Source organism: Panthera onca, chromosome B3 (assembly GCF_046562875.1).
Source record: "Panthera onca isolate mPanOnc1 chromosome B3, mPanOnc1 haplotype 2, whole genome shotgun sequence".
NCBI lineage: Eukaryota > Metazoa > Chordata > Mammalia > Carnivora > Felidae > Panthera > Panthera onca.
The window spans coordinates 110,662,540-110,684,048 of NC_138344.1; the positions used below are offsets into that span (position 1 = coordinate 110,662,540).

At 42.3% G+C, this 21,509-nt stretch overlaps 1 protein-coding gene and 1 non-coding gene across 2 annotated transcripts in view; both read left to right on the top strand.

Moving 5' to 3' along the window:
* Window positions 1-21,509, top strand: part of CHURC1 (churchill domain containing 1) — a 417,546-nt gene that overhangs the window by 164,941 nt on the left and 231,096 nt on the right. The window lies entirely within an intron of this gene.
* Window positions 11,831-11,970, top strand: LOC132676744 (small nucleolar RNA SNORA7). Its single transcript, XR_009609096.1, has one exon. It is a non-coding gene; the product is annotated as a small nucleolar RNA SNORA7 (small nucleolar RNA).

Below are 21,509 nucleotides of genomic sequence, written 5' to 3' on the forward strand. Positions count from 1 at the left end.
TCTAGTGGGGGAATACAGACCAAAGCAGATCTTTGTAAGAGCTGAGGGGCTGTAAGGGAGACAGGGAAGGTAGTTCTGGGTGAGTTAATTAGCTGGATATTAGAAACAAGGGCTAACTCATATTAGAAACTAGAACAAACAATTATTTGGTGCCAGTTATGTGCAAAGCATTATAGGACAGCACTGGCTACAAGTTAAAGTCACTCTGGGGCTATTAAAAATTCTGATGCTCAGGCTGTACCCCAAACCAATTAAGTCAGAACCTCTGGGGGCAAGAAGCAGGTAACGGTATTTTTTTAAAGCTCTCCAGGTGATTCCAATGTGCAGCCAAAGCCACATTACCTTGGCACTTACTAGAAATACACCCCAGACCCACTGAATCAGATCTGCAGTATGACAGTAGTCCCAGGTGATTCATCTGCACAGCAGAGTCTGAGAAGCTCTGATGAGGGACGAGGGGGTCAGCCAGTGGGGAGGGCAGACTACCTTCATTTTCTCCTGAGCTCTTCCACAGTGTGGCTTCCACTCCATCACTTGGCTAAAATCACTCTTATCCAGGCCACCGGCTACCCTGTATTGCTAAATCCACCACTCCTCTTTCTCAAAGGCCAAGAACTACCCCCCTCCTCAAACCTCCTTATCTGCCTCCTCTGACTCCTCCCACTCTGTTGTTTGAGTTTCAGCGGCTCTACAGTGGCTCTGGTGGCTCTCCCTCTTCCCCTCCTACCCTCTGCCTCATGGGATCCTCCGCCTCCTGCGGCTTTTCACGGTCATCTCTCTGATGGTGACCCCAAGACTGAGTCTCTTCAACTTTAGATTGTTATTTTCAATTTGTTTCTGGACACATCTACTTGGATTATTCCACGGGCAACTCAGAACTGGAGGCTTATGGATGAGTGAGAAAAAGTAGGTTTGATACAGCATTTGGAGTATGACTCACTCAAAATTGAACCTATCTGTAGGAGTATATATCTGTGGAGAAATGTGTAGAAGGATAGCCAGCAAACATTTAATAGCATTTGTTTCCGGGAGGTGGGATTTCCGATGATTTTTCTCTTCTTTTTAAGTGAGCGGCATCATTCTCATTCAAACGGCTATTAAAAGACAACTGCTATCTCGGAAGGTCTGTTATCTTTCCTAAACAGCAAACTTCTCAAGCCATTATCCTTAGGAAGACTGTCCCATCCTTTTCCCGAGTCACTTACGCTTGCTTTCTCCTTATTTAGGGGAAAGGGTATAACCTTGAGGGGCTCAGCAGGAACCAGCTGGCACACTCAAATTAGGATGTTCAAGGAGCTTTTAATAACAAGGTTGTTTACAAATATGTGGGCAGGGTGTAAAGAAACCACAAGGAATTGCACGGAACCCCTGGGGTGCCTACCCCAGACCTGTAGGGGAGAGAGCATGAGTGGTTATCAGAGCTGGGATGGGGGCTGTGTGAAGAGGGCCCTCTGAAAGGAGTTCAGACCCGGGGCCCAGGACAACTGGATCTGGAAGGTCAAGACAAAGGTTTCTAACACTGCAAAGGACACTTGATTCCTCTTCTTACAATTTCAGAGAGGGCTGGAATCTCCAGTCCTTTTCTTGCCTATTCCCCACTCCGCAGCCCAGATGGATTTATCAGAAATGAAGTATCTTTACTCTTTCTGTTAAACCTTTCTATCCCTCTCCATGACCTCAGGATAAACTTAGACTCCATAGTTTAGCACCTAAGTCCCTTTGTGATCTGGCTCCTTTGCCAGCCTCATCTTTTAGCTCCTGTTCTCTCACCCTTTACAAATCCAGCCATGCAGAATGTCTTGCCTGTTCCCTCAAGGGCCATGTTTTTTTTCTGCATCCAGGGATTTCCACATACTGCCCCTTCTGCCCTGAGGGTTGCCTCCCCTAAACTACTACCACTCACCCTCCTTTTCTTCTCATCCTTTGGGGCTTAGCCAACACCTCCTTTAGGAAGTCTTCCTGGATTCTGAAAAACTGGATTTAGGAGACTGGGCTGAACCAGGCAGCCAGTTTCTCCTCTCAATCTGCAAGCCCATGAGTCATTCCTCCTCCCAGGGGGAATAAAAGAGGGAGTAGAAAGGCCAGAGTATTCCTCCCATACATTTCTTCCCTGTAGACTAGACTATTCAGTTCCTTGAACTTTCAGCCTCCAGAATGGGGAACAATAAACGTCTTGTTGTTATAAACCATCTAGTCTGTGGTATTTTGTTATAGCAGCACGAATGGACTAAGACAATCCCCTATCTGTTTTGATTTGGTGTTTGTTGACTTATTTATGGACTCTCACTCCACTAGACCATAAACTTTATGAGGTCAGGGACCATGCCCATTTTGTTCCTACGCATATCCACAGCACCCAGCACCGTAGCTGGTGAGTGGTGGGGGGGGTACAACAAATAGTATGGGAACTGAAGCTTGTAATAATTTATTTCAACCCAATCATACTTTATAGACTACATGGATAAATGTTAATGCACTCTTGGAAGTGTCTGAGAAAAAAAATCACGAAGATTGTACTATCTGTATTACCAGCCTTGGGGCTGCGTAGAGCTTCCCTACCTGACCTAAACATCCCTGGGTTGATGGACAACGAAGAGACTGTTTGGGTCTCCACTCCACACAGTGTGCTTGGGGCAGGCCGGTCCCTGCTAATAATGTCTGGCTCTGAATTCTTTTCAGAATGCGTTCAACAATTCAGAGGACTTAGGGGTCAAGATGGAGAGGAGGAGATTATGTCGAGGGCCAGTCTGTGTTTAGCCTATACTTTACTTGTAGTCCTTGAACTAATTTGATTCCTTTGTCAAGAAACCAGAGGCATTGGTTCATAGCTTTTAAAAGAAAGAGCCAGCAGGGGGTGTTTTGTTCCTTCGCGCCAGGGTTAGCCTCCTCGTTGACATCGGAAGCTCTTTCGTTGATTGGAATTCGTTTCGTTGATCATTTTGGCTGCTATTAGCGATATTCAGGACTTCACCATTTTCGTTATTTCACAATTTTCATATATCATGATTTCAGGGTTTATATCCTCTAGGAGAAATTTTAATATAATGAAACGATTTTACATATATTATTTGTTCCATCATGTAATGAAAGCCCAAGTTACAAAGAGCAAACAAACAAAAATCACAGGTTTTTAATGGAGAGGTTTGAGGTTGAATGGGACAATAACCTATTTTAAATAATTTAATCAGTCTCCATTGTGACACGCTCCAAAAGGCAAAAATGTATTCCAAGAGGTAGTTTGGAAGTCAGTGTTTCAGTGTGACAGATTCTGCAGCTTTGATCCTGCTGCTCGCTTGCCGCTTACCATAGCAAGAGTATTTGCCTATAAGCCCCGGGTTCCTTTTACTTCAGGGGAACGTGCATGCCCCAGGGCCTGTGGGTCCTCCAAAGGGTGTCCTGGGTCTCTTCCCCGTGACAAAATTAGAGACCTTGGAAGAAATACGATTTTCTGAAGCTTTGTGGAATTCAGATACCCACTGCCAAACTTTTAATTAACAAATTCATTGATTAATTATTGGCGTTATTTAAGTGGATGGCTTAAAACATTAGACATTCATAGGAAAGGGAGGATGAGAGAGAGACATACAGGGGCTACAGCACTGAGATGTCTGATCGAGTCAGAATGGAAGCAGTTCCAAAGAAGGAGCCCTGGGGTCCTGGTTCCACTTCCCTACATAAGCCTCACCTTCCTTCAGCAAAAATGAGAGAACTTGGCCCAGGTGATGAGGATGTGGGAATAAAATGAGAATATGTGTGCACCAATATTTTCTTTTTTTTTTAAAGTTCATTTATTTTTGAGAGAGAGAAAGTGCGTGCACGAGCAGGGGAGAGGCAGAGAGAGGAGAGAGAGAATCCCAAGCTCTGTCAGTACAGAGCCTGACAAGGGGCTCGATCTTGCGAACTGTGAGATCATGACCTGAGCCGGAACCAAGGGTCGGACACTTAGCCGACTGAGCCACCCAGGTGCACCTGATTTTCTTTTAATTGAGGTATAATTTACATAAAGTATAATTTGCCCTTTTTAGCATATATTTCTGTCAGTTTTGACAATGGGTATAGTCATGCAACCTAGCACCACAATCAATATATAGAATAATTCCATCACCCCCTAAAATTCTCCTGTGCCCCTTCCTGATCAGCCCCTTAGACCTTGAAAACCACCACTGACCTGTTTTCTATAATTTTGCCTGTTCTAGAATGTCACAGAAATCACATCATACATTATGTAGCCTGTCGGCTCTAGCTTCTTTCGCTTTGCATTTGGGACTCATTCGTGCATAGGTCACCGGCCCATATTTTTGACTGCTAGGTAGTATTTCACTGAAAGATGCACTAGTTTGTTTATCCTTTTACCAACTGAAGGACATTTGGGTTGTTTCCAGTTTATGAATAGAGCTGCCATAAGCATCTGCAAACAGGTTTTTGTGCAAACATCAGTTTTCGTTTCTCTTGGATGTATACCTACAAGTGGGATCACTGAGTCTCACGGTATGTGTATGTTTAACTGTATCAAAAACTGCCAAACCGTGTTCCAAAGCGGCTGTACGATTTTGCTTCCCCACCAGCAATGGATGAGTGTATGACAACATTTTGAAGAATAAAAATGTCGACGTATCACTTATAAAAGCGGGTGGAAAGCAATTTCCCCAGGATTGAGAAGGGCAACTTAGAGACAGCTCTGAATTGTTTGCCAAACTAGCCCACAGAACCCACAGAAGTCAGCTGAGAAGGTTTACTGAGTCTTTGGAGCAAATGCTACAAAGAATATTGTTTATTTAGGAACACAGTTAACGCTAGCAGACATTTATTGAGCCCTTACCATGCCCGGGGCCTTGGGTTTCATGCTCTACGGGAATCTTCACAAGGATCCTATTTATTATTCCACCTTACAGGTCAGGACACGAGGCCCAGAAAGGGTAAGCGACATGCCAAACAAAAGCAACCCAGCTAATAAGAAAACTAACAGGGAATAAAATCCAGGTGTATTGGATTCCAGACACTGTACCCTAAAAACTGCTCCCTTATGCTGGCCTTTTAGCTCCTTATAATTACTAGTTATTAGCGTTCATCAGAGTCTCCCTTCTGCTTCTCCTTGCACACAAAAACCGGGCCCAGGAACATCGGGCAGAACTTAAGTTTTGTGCCTGGCAACTCTAGACCTTTCTGTTGCTGTTCTTTCCATCCAAACCCACAGGGCTTCCCTACCAGGCTCAGTCCTCTGCTCTCAGCCTTCCCAGCTTCCTCCGAATCATGCTATAAGTCACACGTCATTTCTTTGGAGAATATTCTGGGAAGAAAGCCTCTTGCCGTTGAATGCAGCAAAGTCCAATGGAATGACCTTTCCCTTCCAGTTTGAGAAGGTCAGGCTAAGAGTCTTCTGCCAAGAGCTGGAGCTGGTTCTCCCTCTCCAGCTCTTGCTTCTTTAAAAGTAAATTAAATTAGTTTAGTTAAAACTTTTTTTTGATGTTTATTTATTTTGAGAGAGAGAGAGAGAGAGGGCGCAAGCACGCGTGTGAGTGGGGGAGGGGCAGAGAGAGAGGGGGAGACACAGAATCCCAAGCGGGCTCCAGGCTCCGAGCTGTCAGCACAGAGCCCGATGCTGGGCTCGAACTCACAAACTGTGAGATCGCGACCTGAGCTGAAGTCTGACGCTCAACCGACTGAGCCACCCAAGCACCCCTTCAGCTCCTGCTTTGATGTGGGTCCATTCCTGCCACCACACAGAAGCACAAGGAGGCAGAGTTTTAGGGGGACAACCTTGCATTGGTGGTTGCCTCAGAGTGTCTTGGAATCCTAAGGGCCATTTAGCTGTAATTTAGAGCTGACAGGGACCCTGTAAATCACACATTCTAACCCCTCAGACCCACAGCATCAATTCACTGTGGAACTGTGACTCTATCAGTTACTGGCTGTGTGACCTTGGGCAAGGTGACTAACCTCTCTGTGCCTAAGTTTCTCCGTCCATAAAATAGGGAAGTGATACACACAGGGTGTTTTAAGGACTGAATGAACAACGATTAGACCACAGTGCAGGCAAATCGTAAGTGCTTAATAAATGATAGCTTAATATTGATACAACACAGACACTGTAAGGGATACGTCTAATGCCAATGTTTTCTCAGAGCAGGGCTAGAGTTAGGCTGTGTGGTGCCTCAAATGAGATGCTTATCTGGGACACAGGAGAAATTTGAGGCTAAGAATGGATTGGCAAATTAGTTAGCTTTGTGATCTTGAGCAGTCCCTGAACTTCTCCCTCACTTATATTCAGTGATTACCTCTGACAACTGCTCCTTATGGCTGCCACTCAGATCTCCTAAAGTCAAAAAATAAACTGACCAGTCCTTTCCTTCAGATGATCACATCCTCCTTTATTCTACTCAGGATAGTTTTAGAAGAAAGGATCCTTGGAACTAGAAAAACTTTCTGTGTGTACTCCCAGAAAGATGAAGCTCTTACTATGTAATAGAGATCGTAATAGCCACGGCACCGAGCATTTCCGCTAAGCTGGGTGCGATGCTAAGCCCTGCCCAGCGAACATGACAGAAGGTGGAGTTGAGCAAGGTCAAGTAACTTGCCCAATGTCATTTAGCTGGTAGGTGGCAGAACCAGGGTCTGAAACCAAGTCTGTCTGATGCCGAAATGTGTGCTCTTGACCGCAGCACTGCTGCCTTGATTAGGAACATAACAGAGAGCTTTAGAATGGAAAGGAACCTTGGAAATGACCTAGTCATAGCACCCCAAACCATTCCTTTTAATCAACAATGGCATAGCTGCCGTTATCTCTATTAAGTTACTCCCTGCTGGCTCCAGTTCGTAGAATAGCGAGTTGGAGAAGCGCGGCTTGCGAAGGCTTGTGAATTCCTTGTGTGGCTTGAGACCCCTTCTGTGGTCAGTGTAGTTTGAAGTTGTCATGCACTTGACAGAGGTGGCCATTCAAGGGGTGTCAGGGTATTGAAAGGCAGCAGTTGGAGATGCTGGTTCCCTGAAGCTGTGAAGGAGATCTTGAGGTATCTAGAGCACTCAGACGCTCTTTCCAGGGGTGAGTAGGGAAAATGCTGCTGGAGCTGTCATATAACTTTCCAGAATCCAACCATTTCTTCCAAATGTCAGCGCTGAACTCCGTGCTTCTGGCATTCTGCTCCGGGCTTGGTAGGGATGGCAGTGACTGGCACAGCCTGTTGCTGGCTGAAAACAACACAGTCACCCCACGCTCTTCCTTCCCGTCACTGCCGGGGCCTGTGTGACCTTGAACAAGTCTCTCGAGGATCAATTGAATAGTTCAGGCTGCAAGCATACTGATTAAAATAAATAGATAAATAGAAATGATAATGTGTGAACAATTGTTCTGTATTTATAGAAAGGTATTTCTCTAGGCCACACTTCCCCCACCTCTGTAGCATGATTACAGGCCAAATGTTGTGGCAATTCAAGGAGAATGAGAGAAAATTTGCTTTGAAATAGGAGGAGAAACTGACCTGGCTGGTTTGGTAACGGGTCCAAAGAACACAGTGTCCTCTGGAGGCTGACAGCTGCTGGGGTAAATCTGTTCCTCTTGACGGTCAGACCGACCCTCTCTGGCCAGTTGACTCATGGCAAGCGGAGAAGGTCAACGACATTTCTGGAAAGCCCACTCTATCCTTCACAGTGAGATGTGCTGAGGTGGGAGACGATAGAGATTTTTATGTATTGATGAATAACAGGAGGATGTCCACAGTGAAAAGTGATTCCAACGAGGCAGGTTACAAAACAATACATGACATAGCATCACATGTAGATTCTTTTTACAAAGGAAAGAGCATGGGTAAATTATCAGAAAGAACGCAAATGGGATTGAAGAAGGCAGAGTGGGGATTTTCATTATTTTACTGAGTATACTTCGATATTATTTGAATTTTTCCTAAAGAGAATGCATTGCTTTTCTCCCCCCAATTTTCTTTGGTATTTTCTTTAAAGTCAGTTTTACTCACTGCTAGGTATTTGTCCAAAGGACACAAAAATGCTGATTCAAAGGGACACATGCAAGCCAATGTTTATAGCAGAGCTATCAACAATAGCCAAATTATGGAAAGAGCCCAAATGTCCATCAACTGATGAATGGATAAAGAAGATGTGGCATATATATAGACAATGGAATATTACTCGGCAATCAAAAAGAATGACATCTTGCCATTTGCAACAACGTGGAAGGAAGTAGAGGGTACTATGCTAAGCGAAATTAGTCAGAGAAAGACAAATATCATATGATTTCACTCATATGTGGAATTTAAGAAACAAAACAGGTGAACATAAGGGGAAAGAAAGGAAAAATGAGATAAAAAGCGAGAGGGAGACAAACTATAAGAGACTCTTAAATAAAGAGAACAAACTGAGGGTTGTTGGAGGGGTGTTAGGTGCGGGGTTGGGCTAAATGGGTGATGGGCATTAAGGAGGGTACTTGTTGGGATGAGCACTGAGTGTTCTATGTAAGGGATGAATCACTAAATTCTACTCCTGAAATCGTTATCACACTGTATGTTAACTAACTTGGATTAAAAAAAAAAAGAATTATAAAGAAAATAAAATCAGCTTTACTGAAGTCAAATTTATATATAATTACCAAGTAATTATACATATATATGTAAAAACACTCTTTTCAAACTGTGTGGTCACATGAGTTTTGGCAAATCTATACAGTCATGTAACCGCCATCCCAATCAAGATATGGAACATTTCCATCACCCTTGAAAGTTCTCTTCTGCCTCCTTGCAGTCAATCTCCTGCCCTTACTCCCTGCCCTGAGTGACCATCAATCTTATTTTTTAAAAATGGCAATAAATGGGATCATACAGTATGCAGGTAGCTTGTTATGCCTGGCTTCTTTCAGTAGCTTAATGATTTGAGATTTGGCCATGTAGTTAGTTCTTTTTTATACTGATTAGTATTCCATTGTATGATAGTTTATCCATTCACCAATGTGGCTTGTTTTCTGCTTTTGCGAATTACAAATAAAGGTGCTGTAAACATTTTTGTACAAGTCATTGTGTAGATACAAGTTTTCTCTTGGGTAAATACCTAAGAGTGAGATTGTTGGGTCATATATTAAATGTATGATTAATTTTATAAGAAAGTGGCAAACTATTTTTCAGAGTCACTGTACCATTTTGCATTCCCACAGTGCCCCACATCTTCATCAGCTTTATTTATTACCAGTTGTTTGGATGAGTCATTCTAGTAGGTATGTAGTGTTATCTCATTATGGTTTTAATTTGCATCTTTCTAATGACTAATAATATCAAACACCTTTCATGTGCTTATTTGCCATGTGTATATTATTTTCAGTGAAGTGCTTCAAATCTTTCATTTATTAAAAAACTGAGTTATCTTCCTAATATGGAACCGTAAGAGTTCTTAATATATTCTGGATATGAGTTTTTTTTAAAGTTTATTTATTTTGAGAGAGAGAGAGAGAGAGAGAGAGAGAGAGAGAGACAAGTGGCGGGGGGGGGGGGGGGTGTGTGTGTGCAGATGCAGGGCTCGAACCGTGAGATCATGAACCATGAGATCATGAACTGAGCTGAAACCAAGGGCCAGAGGCTTAACCATCTGAGCCACCGAGGAGTCTCTGGATATAAGTTCTTTATTAGAAATGTGTTTTTGCAAATATTTTCTCCCAGTCTGTACTTGTTTTTCCGTTTTTCTGAATGTTGTCTTTTGAACAGCAAAGGTTTTTCATTTGGTGAAGTGTAATTTATTCTTTTTTTTTTTTTTTTTTTGTATGTAGTTTGTCCTTTTTGTGTCTTATTTAAGAATTATTTGCCTAGGGGTGCCTGGGTGGCTCAGTTAGGTGTTGACTCTGGCTCAGGTCACCATCTCACAGTCTGTGAGTTCAAATCCCATGTTGGGCTCTGTACTGATCCCTCAGAGGCTGGAGACTACTTTGGAGTCTGTGTCTCCCTCTCTCTCTGCCCCTCCCCACTTGTACTCTGTCTCTCTCTCTCTCTCTCTCAAAATAAATAAAACATTAAAAAATTTTTTAAAAAAATTATTTGCCTAACCCAATATGACAGATTTTTTTTTCTGTATTTTCTCTTAGAACTTTATAGTTTTAGCTCTTACATTTAGGTCTATGATTCATTTTGTGTTCATTTTTAAAAGCTTTTTAAACAGATATAATTCACATACCACTCATTTAATCCATTCAAAGTGTACAATTCAATGTTTGTTTGTATATTTAGAGTTGCAGTCATCAGTATAATCTGATTTTAAACATTTTTATCAAAACAAAAAGAAATGTCATTACTCATTAGTAGTGTGACTTCATATTTCTCCTCCCACACTCTTAGGTCTAGACTTTCTATCTCTATAGATTTACCTACTGAGTTAGTTTTTATGTATGGTAAAGGTAAGGGTCAAAGTTCATTTTTTGTACATGTCTGTCCAATTGTTACAGCATTGTCATTTGCTGAAGACTATCTTTTCTCTAGTGAACTACTCTGTCATCCTTGTCCATAATCAATTGACCAATATGTGTGAGTCATGTTGAACTCTCTATTCTGTTTCCTTGATCTATGTGTCTGTCCATATGCCAAAACCACACTGTCTTGATTAATATAGTCTCATAAGAGATTTAAAATGCAATAATGTGAGTCCTCCAATTTTGTTCTTTTTCAAAATAGTTTTGACTACATTCTTTGCATTTCCACATAAATCTTAGGATCAGCTTGTCAATTTCTTAAAAAAAAATAAGCAAGGCGGGGATTTTGATTGGGGTTTCTTTGAATTTTTAGGTTAATTTAGGGAGAATTGACATTTTAACAATATTGAGTCTTTTGATTCATGAACATAGTATATCTCTCTCTCTCTCTTTTTTTTTTAGGTCTTCTTTAATTTTTCTCAGCAATATTTTACAGTTTTCAGCAATAGGTATTACATTTTTTCTTAGACTTATTCCTAAGAATTTCATGGTTTTCCGATGCTATTGTAAATGTTATTTTTTAAATTTTAATTTCTGATTGTTTACTGTTAGTATCTTGAAATATGCTTTTTGTATATTGACCTTGTATTCTGACTTTACTAAACTCACTTATTTTATTCATTGTTTTATAGATTCTTTGGGATTTTCTACATGGATGATAATATTCTTGTTTTTTTCTAAAGTATATGTCTTTTATTTCTTTATTTTGCCTATTGTACTATTAAAGAGCACTGATTCAGTGAGAACAGACATTTTGCTGAGTTCCTAATTTTAAAGGAAAAGTATTTTTTTCACCATTAAGTTTGATGTCCTCTATCAGCTTGAGAAAGTCATCTTCTATTCCTACTTACCCGAGTATTTTTATTATGAAAAGGTTCTGGATTTTGGCAAATGCTTTTTTTTTTCTTTTTTTTTTTTTTTTGGTGTGTGTGTGTGGGAAGTTTATTTATTTTTGAGAGAGAGAGAGAGAGAGAGAGAGAGAATGCGTGTGCATGCATGCATGCACATAAGTGGAGGAGGGGCAGAGAGGGAGAGGGAGAAAGAATCCAAAGCAGGCTCCAGGCTCTGAGCTGTCACAGCAGAGCTTGATGTGGGGCTTGAACCCACAAACTGTGAGATCATGACCTGATCCAAAGTCAGATGCCTAACCGACTGAGCCACCCTGGCGCCCCTTGGCAAATGCTTTTTTAAAAAATCTATTGAGATAACTCTATGTTTTTTCCTTTTTTAGTTTACTGATATGGTGACTTGACACTATTGATTTCTTTGAATGTTGAACCAACTTTGCATTCCAGGGATCGATTCTGCTTGGATAAATATATATGTTTTTTCCCTGGATTTGATTTGCCAAAATTTTATTAAGAATTGTCATGTTTAGACCTCCCACGATCGTGTCTGGAGAGTGGTTGGTATTCTGCCAGCTTTGGAGATGAGACGGAAAACAAGCTTGGCAGAGGTACCCATTCCATTCCCAGCTTGCTCCGTAGCTGGTGTTTGGAAGACTCTCTGCAACAATGTTCAAGCCCTGAGCAGGACAGCCTCCTTCCAGGACTCTTTGACACCATCTCTGCCTCGTTCTTGAAGGCATCATGGCTGCCTTCAGAACTCTGGTGAAGCCCAAGATTCTTAAAAATAAGACCAAGAAATTCATCTGGCACCAGACTGATAGGTCAAAATGAAGCACAACCAGCGGAAACCCAGAGGCATTGACAATAGAGTGTGCAGAAGATTCAAGGGCCAGATCTTGATGCCCAACGTTGGTTACAGGAGCAACGTGAAAACAAAGCACATGCTGCCCAGTGGTTTCTGGAAGTTTCTAGTCCATAACCTCAAGGAGCTTGAGGTGCCGCTGACGTGCAACAAATCTTACTGTGCAGATTGCTCACAATGTCTCCTCCAAGAACCACGAAGCCATGGTGGAAAGAGCAGCCCTGTTGGCCATTGGTCCCATTGCCAGGCTGTGCAGCAAAGTAAATGAACAGACAGCTTATGTGCATGTCGTATTTGTGTTAATAAAACCATAAAACTACAAAAAAAAAAAAAAAAGGAATTGTCATGGTTAGATTCATAAGCATATTATCTCAGAGTTTTTGGTAATATCTTTTTCTGGTTTTTATATCAGGATAATGAAGGGAGATGTGTTCTGCCTCTTCTGTTTCCTGAGAGGGTTTGTGTAAAATTGGTACTATTTCTTTATTATTTTCTTCCTCATTTTTTTAGTTTGAATACTTCTACATTATTTGAATCTTGCCTAAAGAGAATGCAATAGTTAAAACTTTTTTTTTCTATTTTGAGATAATTTTATACTTACATAAAAATTGCAAAAAAACAGTATGGAGAGTTCCCCATTTATCTTTCACCCAGATTTTCCTAATGTTAACATCGTACATGATCATCAAAACCAGGAAAATAACATTGATATATTACTGTTAATTAATTTATATATCTTATTCAAATTTTACCACTTTCCCAATAATGGCTCTGTTCTTGTCTAAGATTCCACAGTCCATTTAGTTGCCATGGAACTTTTCCCCTCTCTCCTTTCAGTACTTTTGAATAATTTAGTATAAAGCCATTAGCTTATGCCAAACAAAGTATTCATCAGTGGGGAGTGGGAGTTTCAGAGACCTGTCATAGACATAGGAGCCCAAATGTGGTGAGGCGCATCAATGGATTGGAGTGGTGAGGGCCCAACAGGATTGTTAGGGACTTAGTTGAGAGAGGAGGGCCCTCTATGCAAGGGGAAGGGGTAAGGGTGGGCCCAGAGTGGGTGAGATGATGAGGGCATCTGTACAGGGCTATGATGGTAACAACAGAAGATTGGTTACACATGGGGCTTGATAAAATAAATAAACACACTGAGAATAATGAAAGATAGGTATTTCTCTACCAGAAAAGGCAATTATGATATGGAGAGGAAGGTAACTAAAATGAATGAATCTTGTGGTATTGGAATAGAATTGAAGGTAACTGTGTAGACTTACAGTTTTCACATGTATCAATAGATACAGAAATATAGATCTCCCGAGCTTCTAGCCTCAGAGCACCTCTGGGAGGAGTAACATCCCAATAGCAATAAGCATACTTACTACCCAGATCTTGACTTCTAAATAACATTCTCCACCAAAGGAAACCTAGGCTCTTTAGAGAAGTGACTGATTTAAGGGCTAGGGCAGGGAAAGTATAAGATGAGTCTGGAATATGTTTTTGCATCAGAAATTAAGGAGTTCTAGAAGAATAATGGAGATATGTCAAAAGAACATAGAAGCCAGTGTGATGGGGCTCCCACCTGCCAAATCTGAAATAATTTGAGCATCAAGATAAATAATAATAATTGCAGATCATAATCCATTTAATAAAATGGAAATCAGTGAGTCTATGCTGAAATAAGTCAATGAATAATAAAGAGGGAGAGGGAAAAGCTCTCCTTTATCATGGAATGCCAACTAATGAATGTAAAATAATGATAGAATTAGAAAATCACTTTGGCAACCAAAATAATAAAAATAATTCAGTCAAGAACCCTCATGAAATGCATGGTGGGTGAAAGTTGAGTGAGGAATGATTTATATCACTTCAAAATACCTCCCAACAAATATTTGATGATTAAGAAGGAAAAAGAGGGTAAATTTACGATGGAGAAGTCTGGCACAGAGCACCTATTCAAGTGATCAAGATTAACGTCACAAGTAATGGGACGAATGGGCTTTAAGCACTTGTGATAGAATGTAATCAAGAGCACAAAGCATCTCTTTTATGATATCCCTGGCAAAAATGCATAATCTAAATCTAATCTTGAGGACACATCAGGCACACCCAAAATAAGTAACTTTCCAGGAAACAGCTAGCCTATAATCTTCAAAAGTTTTGAGTCTGTGAAAGACCAGGAATGAATGGAGAACAATTTCAGACTGAAGCAAGTTGGAGACACACAGTAACTAAATGCTATGCACGATCCTGGCTTGAGGCCCTTTGCTATAAATGATGATATTGGGACAATTAGTGAAGCTTGAATGGAGCACGAGAATTAGGTAACAGTAATGTATTGATGTTGGTTTGCGATTTTAATGGTTATAATATTGTAAAGAGAAGATAGTCTGGAAAAAGAAGCAATTTGTCTACTCAAGACCTGCTTTTCTGGTATTCTATATCTTAATTGGCATTATTGCCATCTATCTATCTACCCAGAAACTTAAGCTTAAAACAAGGGAGTCATCCTTCACAGCTTTCTTATAACCTAAAAGTCCATTTGGAGTAATCTAAGTATCTATTAATAGATCAATAATATTATGAAACATCTGTGCCTTGGAATATTATATGGTTATTCTGAAGATTGAGGTAGGTCTGTGTAGCAACATAAAAATGAAAGAAGAAAGTCATAAAATAGAATATGAAGCAAGACCCCTTTTCTGTCAACTTTTGTACATGCAAAGACCAAGAGAATGTATTCTTTTTTTTAAATTTATTTTTAATGTTTATTTATTCTTGAGAGAGAGAGAGACAGAGACAGAGCCTGAGTGGGAGAGAGGCAGAGCAAGAGAGAGACACAGAATCCAAAGCAGGCTCCAGGCTCAGAGGTGTCAGCACAGTACCCGACGTGGGGCCCGAAATCATGAACTGGGAGATCATGACCAGAGCTGAAGTCAGATGCTTAACTGACTGAGCCACCCAGGTGCCCCCAAGGGAATGTATTCTGAATTGTTAAAAGATTAGTATCTCTTTGAGTTGGAATTATGAATTTTCTTCTTTTCTGTTCTGTTTGGGTTTTTCTTAGAGTGACATTTTTTTAATAGAGAAAGAGAGAGGGAGGTGCACGCGCACCCACGGGAGAGGGACAGAGAGAGAGGGAGAGAGAGAATCTAAAGCAGGCTCCACACTCAGTACAAAACCTGAGGTCATGACCTGAGCTGAAATCAAGAGTTCAACATTTAACCATCTGAGCCACTTAACCATCTGAGCCACTTAGGTACCCAAGAGTGGCGAATTTTTATTTTATTTATTTATTTTTAAAAGTTAATTTATTTATTTTGAGACAGAGAGTGCGAGCAGGGGAGGAGCAGAGAGAGAGAGAGAGAGAAAGAGAGAGAGAATCCCAAGCAGTCCGTGTGCTGTCAGCGCAGAGCCCTGCAAGGAGCTTGATCCCACGAACTCTGAGATCATGGCCTGAGCTGAAATCAAGAGTTGGACGCCCAATGGACTGAGCCACCCAGGCACCCCAGTGATGCATTTTTAAAAAGAACAATAAGATATTTTACTTTTGAAAACTTTTTAATATAAATGATGTGGCAGAGACTTACAAAGGAGATAGAAGCTATTCATCTTCAAAGAACTTCAAATCTAATAGGACAGTGTAAAAATTATTTATGTGGCACAGAATACTTACAAAAACAACACAGAGAAAACACAAATGTAGAGGCAAACTGCAGCTCTAAAAAATGTTTGAAGATATAAGAAGGAAGAAAGATGTATGGGAGGACTGAGAGGGACTGAACAAACAAGGCACAACTGGAAAGGTCTTGGTTATGAGATGGATTTTGAATAGGAAGGGATCGCAGGAGGCAGAGAGAAGACTGTTTCCTGAGAGTTGGGGATTAGGCCCCTGGATCAGAGGTTTGAACCAGGAGGATGGCTAGAGGGAGACCCTTAGGGGACATGATAAGCAGATTCCTTCCTCAGTTTTTGTCTTTTCTTTAATTTCTCTCATTTTTTATTCCTCCTTCCCTACTGTTCAGGGCCCTAGGGAACATGCACCCCTTTCACTCCAAGGGAAGCATGGACAAAACTCCCTTAATAGAGCTGAAGGAGTTAATATGAACAAAATTTTTTGTAAAAAAACAAGGTACTATATAAAGAAAATAATGTCTGATAATACAACATAAAAACAAGCCACCCATGTCTGGTTTCTTATTGTAAATAAATTCTGTGAAAATATCTGAGATTTGTACGTAGCCCAAAGTTCTCTGCACTTAAAATAATGTCATGTTAATTCTTAAAGGCCTTAGAATCACTTTGCAGGCATCTGGTTTGGCTTCCTCTCCTCCCAGTTCCTCTGTCTGAACTTAGCCATGTGGTCACTGTGGTCGCCATCTTGTTTCCTAGTCCAGGGAAGCTGGTCCAACAAATGCATCTGGTTCCATGTAAGGACAAACTCTAGCTCCATTAAAACCCAACCTTGAGGAACCTCTAGAAGCTTCTCATTCTCTTTTAGTACAAGTTAGTAATAAGGGCACACCTAGTTCACAGCTGAGCTGTCTGGCAATACTGATGGTCATCTTTAAGCGCTTCCTACTTAGGTCTTCTGAGATGATTCACTCAAATAAGTCTCAATACACAAGGAAGGGTCTTGTAAAAATCTGCCAATTACAGTTTCACAACATGGTAATAACTGCATAGTAAACATACAATTCACACAGTATGAATTACTATATTTATAGTACAAGGATGGTCATTCTCATTTACCCAGTGAGGTGGTGAAATCTTGCCTGGAGGGCTCATGTTGGGCAGATTGGGAATAGCTTTGCAAGCAAGTGAAAGCTTGAGATACTGTTTCCAGCAATTTTCTCAATGAGGTGGTTTAAAGATTAAAAAACAGGGGCGCCTGGGTGGCGCAGTCGGTTAAGCGTCCGACTTCAGCCAGGTCACGATCTCGCGCTCCGTGAGTTCGAGCCCCGCGTCAGGCTCTGGGCTGATGGCTCGGAGCCTGGAGCCTGTTTCCGATTCTGTGTCTCCCTCTCTCTCTGCCCCTCCCCCGTTCATGCTCTGTCTCTCTCTGTCCCAAAAATAAATTAAAAACGTTGAAAAAAAAAAATTTAAAGATTAAAAAACAATCGTGTGAATTTCATCTCCATAAATTAGTTAAAAAAATACCCACTTGTGTTCATGTCCAAATCAATACAGGGATATCTGTAAAACCCACCTCAAAGTACAACTAATTTAAATTCCTTCTGTTAAAATAATTACTGTTTATAGTAGTTTCAGGGAGTAATTCAATTTGTACAGGGCTTCTGTGAGGGTAATTTTTGCGTAGCTTTTTCTGAGATGAAGGTCTACATCAGGTGTTGTTTTAACTCTGTGACTTTGTTCAGCTCTGTGAGGCTGACATTATGTCTTTGAACTTCTGTTATGGGAGACCCTTAGGAAATCCCCTATGGGGCCTGAGCCCTCCTAACACTACCAAGAAATGATTTTAATCTTATTGTGGGAGGCATATAATATGAATAGACTTGTAATTATATATTAATTTTACAAACTCTTTTATAGTACTGACTATATGCTTAGAATTGTATAAATGGTAGCTCATGCAAACCTCTAATAGCCCTCTGAGGCGAGACTGTCATTAGTTCCATACAGGTGAGGCACAGAGAGCTTGTGACGTATCCAAAATATCATAGCCAGCAAATGGCCGAGCCAGGATTTGAATCCAGTCGGTCCAGTCAGGCTTCAGAGTCTATGTTGTTTAAGCATCATGTTATGGTGCTTATCCATTGCGATTGAACATGGAACTCCAAGAGCTCAATGCCCTTCCCAGAAGATAGGCTGATAGTTGCCATAAAAAAAAGAGAAACAACGTCTCACAAATTTCCTGTTAAAATAGTTCTTTGTTTAGACCTCACACATGCCTTATATTTTAAATCGACACTCATAGCTCGTCAGGTCCCAATGCGGTGTGAGAGTTTGACAGAGTCACCATGGGAGGACAATCTCTGTTCTGAGGAAAGTGATAAGTGGAGGCAGACCAGCTCCCCTCCTGACAGGTATGGGCTGCCCCCCTTTGTCCTCCACCCCCAATCCCAGTGAGCTGCCTAGTTTTGGGACCAGGGACCGTGCAGGTAATGGAAGAATCCCACCCTCAGGCAGGGGACAGGGAACAGCGTGGATGTTGCATTTAATGCATTTTGATCAGCCTTTGTCTCGAGGGTCTATAATGCCCACCTTATTCCTATAAATGGAAATGAAAGCACCATCTAGACCAGAGCGGACAGTGCCTCTCATTTTGCCAGTCCTTAAAAAAAGCCACACCGAACATATCAGCTGTACATATTTTGAAACTTAGAAAGAAAAATCTTTATTAGCTGGTGGTATACTCATGTGGTTCGGTCTGTCTGGAATAGACTTAAGACACTATATGGGACGCAGTCATAGTTTTTGCCCTCCACCACATCACATCTTGCTATGAAAATAGCAGGTATGCATTAAACATGGTTATTGATAATGCCTTTGTTATAAAGGTTTTTCTGTGGCTACACAATTATCTTCACCTACTCTCCTTGCCACTGTTTGGAAGAGAATTTTTAAAGCAGGTCAGTTGGGTTTTATTTGAGAGATCAAAGTGGAATTTTACATGGCATTTCGTGAAGATGAAGGTAGAAGAAAAGAATGGGCTCTGAGAAGTCTGACTACCACAGAAAAATAGAGGAAGCTGCGTGGTTAGGGGTGTCCTGCTCATTTTATTTCTGCTTTGCTGTCAGTGACACAAATTGTCCCATAAGCAGTAGAAATCTCATGTCCTCCTGGCAACAGCAAAGATGGCTGATAGGGCAGCTCCCCGATGCTTGTGACCCACACCCTGGGCTTCTCTGGAAGGGAGATGCTCAGAAGTGGCTTCCTTCTAGGAGCAGAGGGTGATACTGGTGCCTTTTTTTTTTTTTTTTTTTTTTTTTTTTTTTGATACTGGTGCCTTTTGAAGGCAACCAGAACAAAGGAAAGTTTTCCTCAGTACATGTGGCTGAGAAGGTGGAGACGGGGGTGAAATTCTCCACGTTGTAGAATAGCATGTAGCTTCCTTCATAGTCCAAAGACACTGGAGTCTTCCTGGGTCTGTCTTCTGGGAAGATGTCAGTGAGGAGGTCTGTGAGAGCCAGATAATGACTCCGTGGAACCCTATACCCCAGGCTTCGTCAGGTTTTAGTTGAAAATCTTTCTTTTTTTTTTTTTTTTAAAAATTTTTTAAATGTTTATTTATTTTTGAGAGACAGAGAAAGACAGAGTGTGAGCGGGGGAGGGGCAGAGAGAGAGAAAGACACAGAATCTGCAGAGGCTCCGGGCCCTGAGCTGTCAGCACAGAGCCCGACGTGGGGCTCAAACTCACAAGCTGTGAGATCATGACCTGAGCCGAAGTCGGACGCTTAACTGACTGAGCCACCAAGGTGCCTCCAAACAGTCTTTCTGATACACAGGTTCTTTGACCATGCCAAGCCCCCAGGAGATGCCACAGGCCATCTCCGTGTCCTAGGAGTGTCTATGTGAGGAGACCCCATAGTGTCGAGGGCAAAGAAGCCGGAGTAGCACTGCGGGTTGGAAGGCACGGACGGTCTGCCCCTGTGTTCACTGTGCTCAGGTCACCCACCACTTGAGGTACACACTGGCTGTTTCTGGGGCTGGGATCACATCCCCTGGGAAGAGAAGAGCAGACGGAGTGCCGGGCAGGCAGCTGAAAGTAGGGATGAGGTCAGTTTGGGAAAGCAGACTTGAGTCCCACAAGGCTGTGGCCCGATGAGTGCTCCTCCTGAGAGGGAGGCCTGCTTTAGGCTCCAGGAGCCGCTGGCTGTCAGAGGACTGCTTCTCTGCGGCAGCCGTGCCTTTTCCTCTCGCAGGACAGGGCACACCTGGGAAATCCAGGGGTGTGTGGTCAGCGTAGGGTCTCAGAAACACCTGCTAGGCAAGGGCGGGCAAACAGGGTGCCTAAGGCACGGAATTTAAGGAGGTGTTCACTGTTGGGAGTTGGGCAAGTGCCCCACGTCCCCTGGGTTCTGGCTCCTCTCCCAGCTGCGTCCTCAGGAGCCAGTCTTTCTCGGGCTTGATCTTTACTGCCATCCTGAGGCCAACGGCTCAGCTCGGCCTGACCGCTGTGCCCGCACCCACTGCTCACTCCTCCTTCTCCCTGGGCCTGATTCCCTGCGTTGTCCCTCTTCACCGTGAGTATCAATAACCTAGGTGCTTTTCTGAAGGGTTTCGGGACACTCTGGGATTGTAAGAAATGTGAGCAGGAGGCCTGCCTGTAGCCTTCTCTGCATACTCAGGGCATCAGACTACTGTCAAACCTGTCCTAATTTCCAGGGTTTGCCAGATATTTTATTCCCCTTCCCTTCCATAAGTAGCACAGGGCTAGTGCCCGTTTAGATAGCTTCACCGGGCTTGTTATCCTGAGCAATCTCTAGGGACAGAAAAAGGGAAATGCTTTGAGCTCCAGCCAACAGGTGCCTTCCACATGTATCTTCCCTTAGAGTTAAAAAAAAAAAAAAAAAAAAAAAAGTCAGGGCTGCTTCCCAGCTGCAGTGAGAAGTCTGGCCTCCCTTCTCTGTTTCTAGATCAACAGTGGCCACCCCAAGAGCAAGCAGGAATTTTCATTACCTTCGAACTTGTGCAGGAGATGACTGACTTGTTTGCTCTGACACAGTTGTTTACTCCAAAGTGTTGGTCCTCTGGCCCAGTTCGGTTAACTTGGGAAATAATGGTTTAGCTCAAATGTTTTCACCCCTGGGAGTACCTCTTAAAAATGAAGGATGAGCTGATTTTCTTCTTAGGTATAAGAGGGAGACAGGCAAACTGAATACTCTGCCTCCCAGAAATGGTATACGGAAGAGAGGGGTGCAACCGAGGAACAGCCCCGGCCTCACATTTGCAGGGCCCAGAGCAAGAGATCCTCTCTGGGCCCACACACCATATGTCTACCTCTTTAAAAGTTATACATCAAGCTGGCGACCTGCTTCACAAAATAATACGTATTCATGCCACAGATACTTTCATAACAACCTAGAAGGTCAGGTTCAAATGGAAACAATTCTTGGACTTCTCAGGATTCTGCACAGGGACACAGCAGCCCAGGGAGTGCCTGCCCAGGTCCTACACCACCACCTCCTTCTCTCCCCCCCACCACCCCGTCCTGGCTCTGCTCTGCCTTGTGAGAGGGCCTGTGTACATGTGTTGTAGACACCCCAGCCCACATGTCCAAGCTCCTTGGCCACCACTTGGTGGCCTTGGGTTGGGGGACTATTTGCTCGAGTGCAGTTCTATCCTTAGAAGAGCACACCCAGAGAAGGGGTGAATGCAGGTCCTG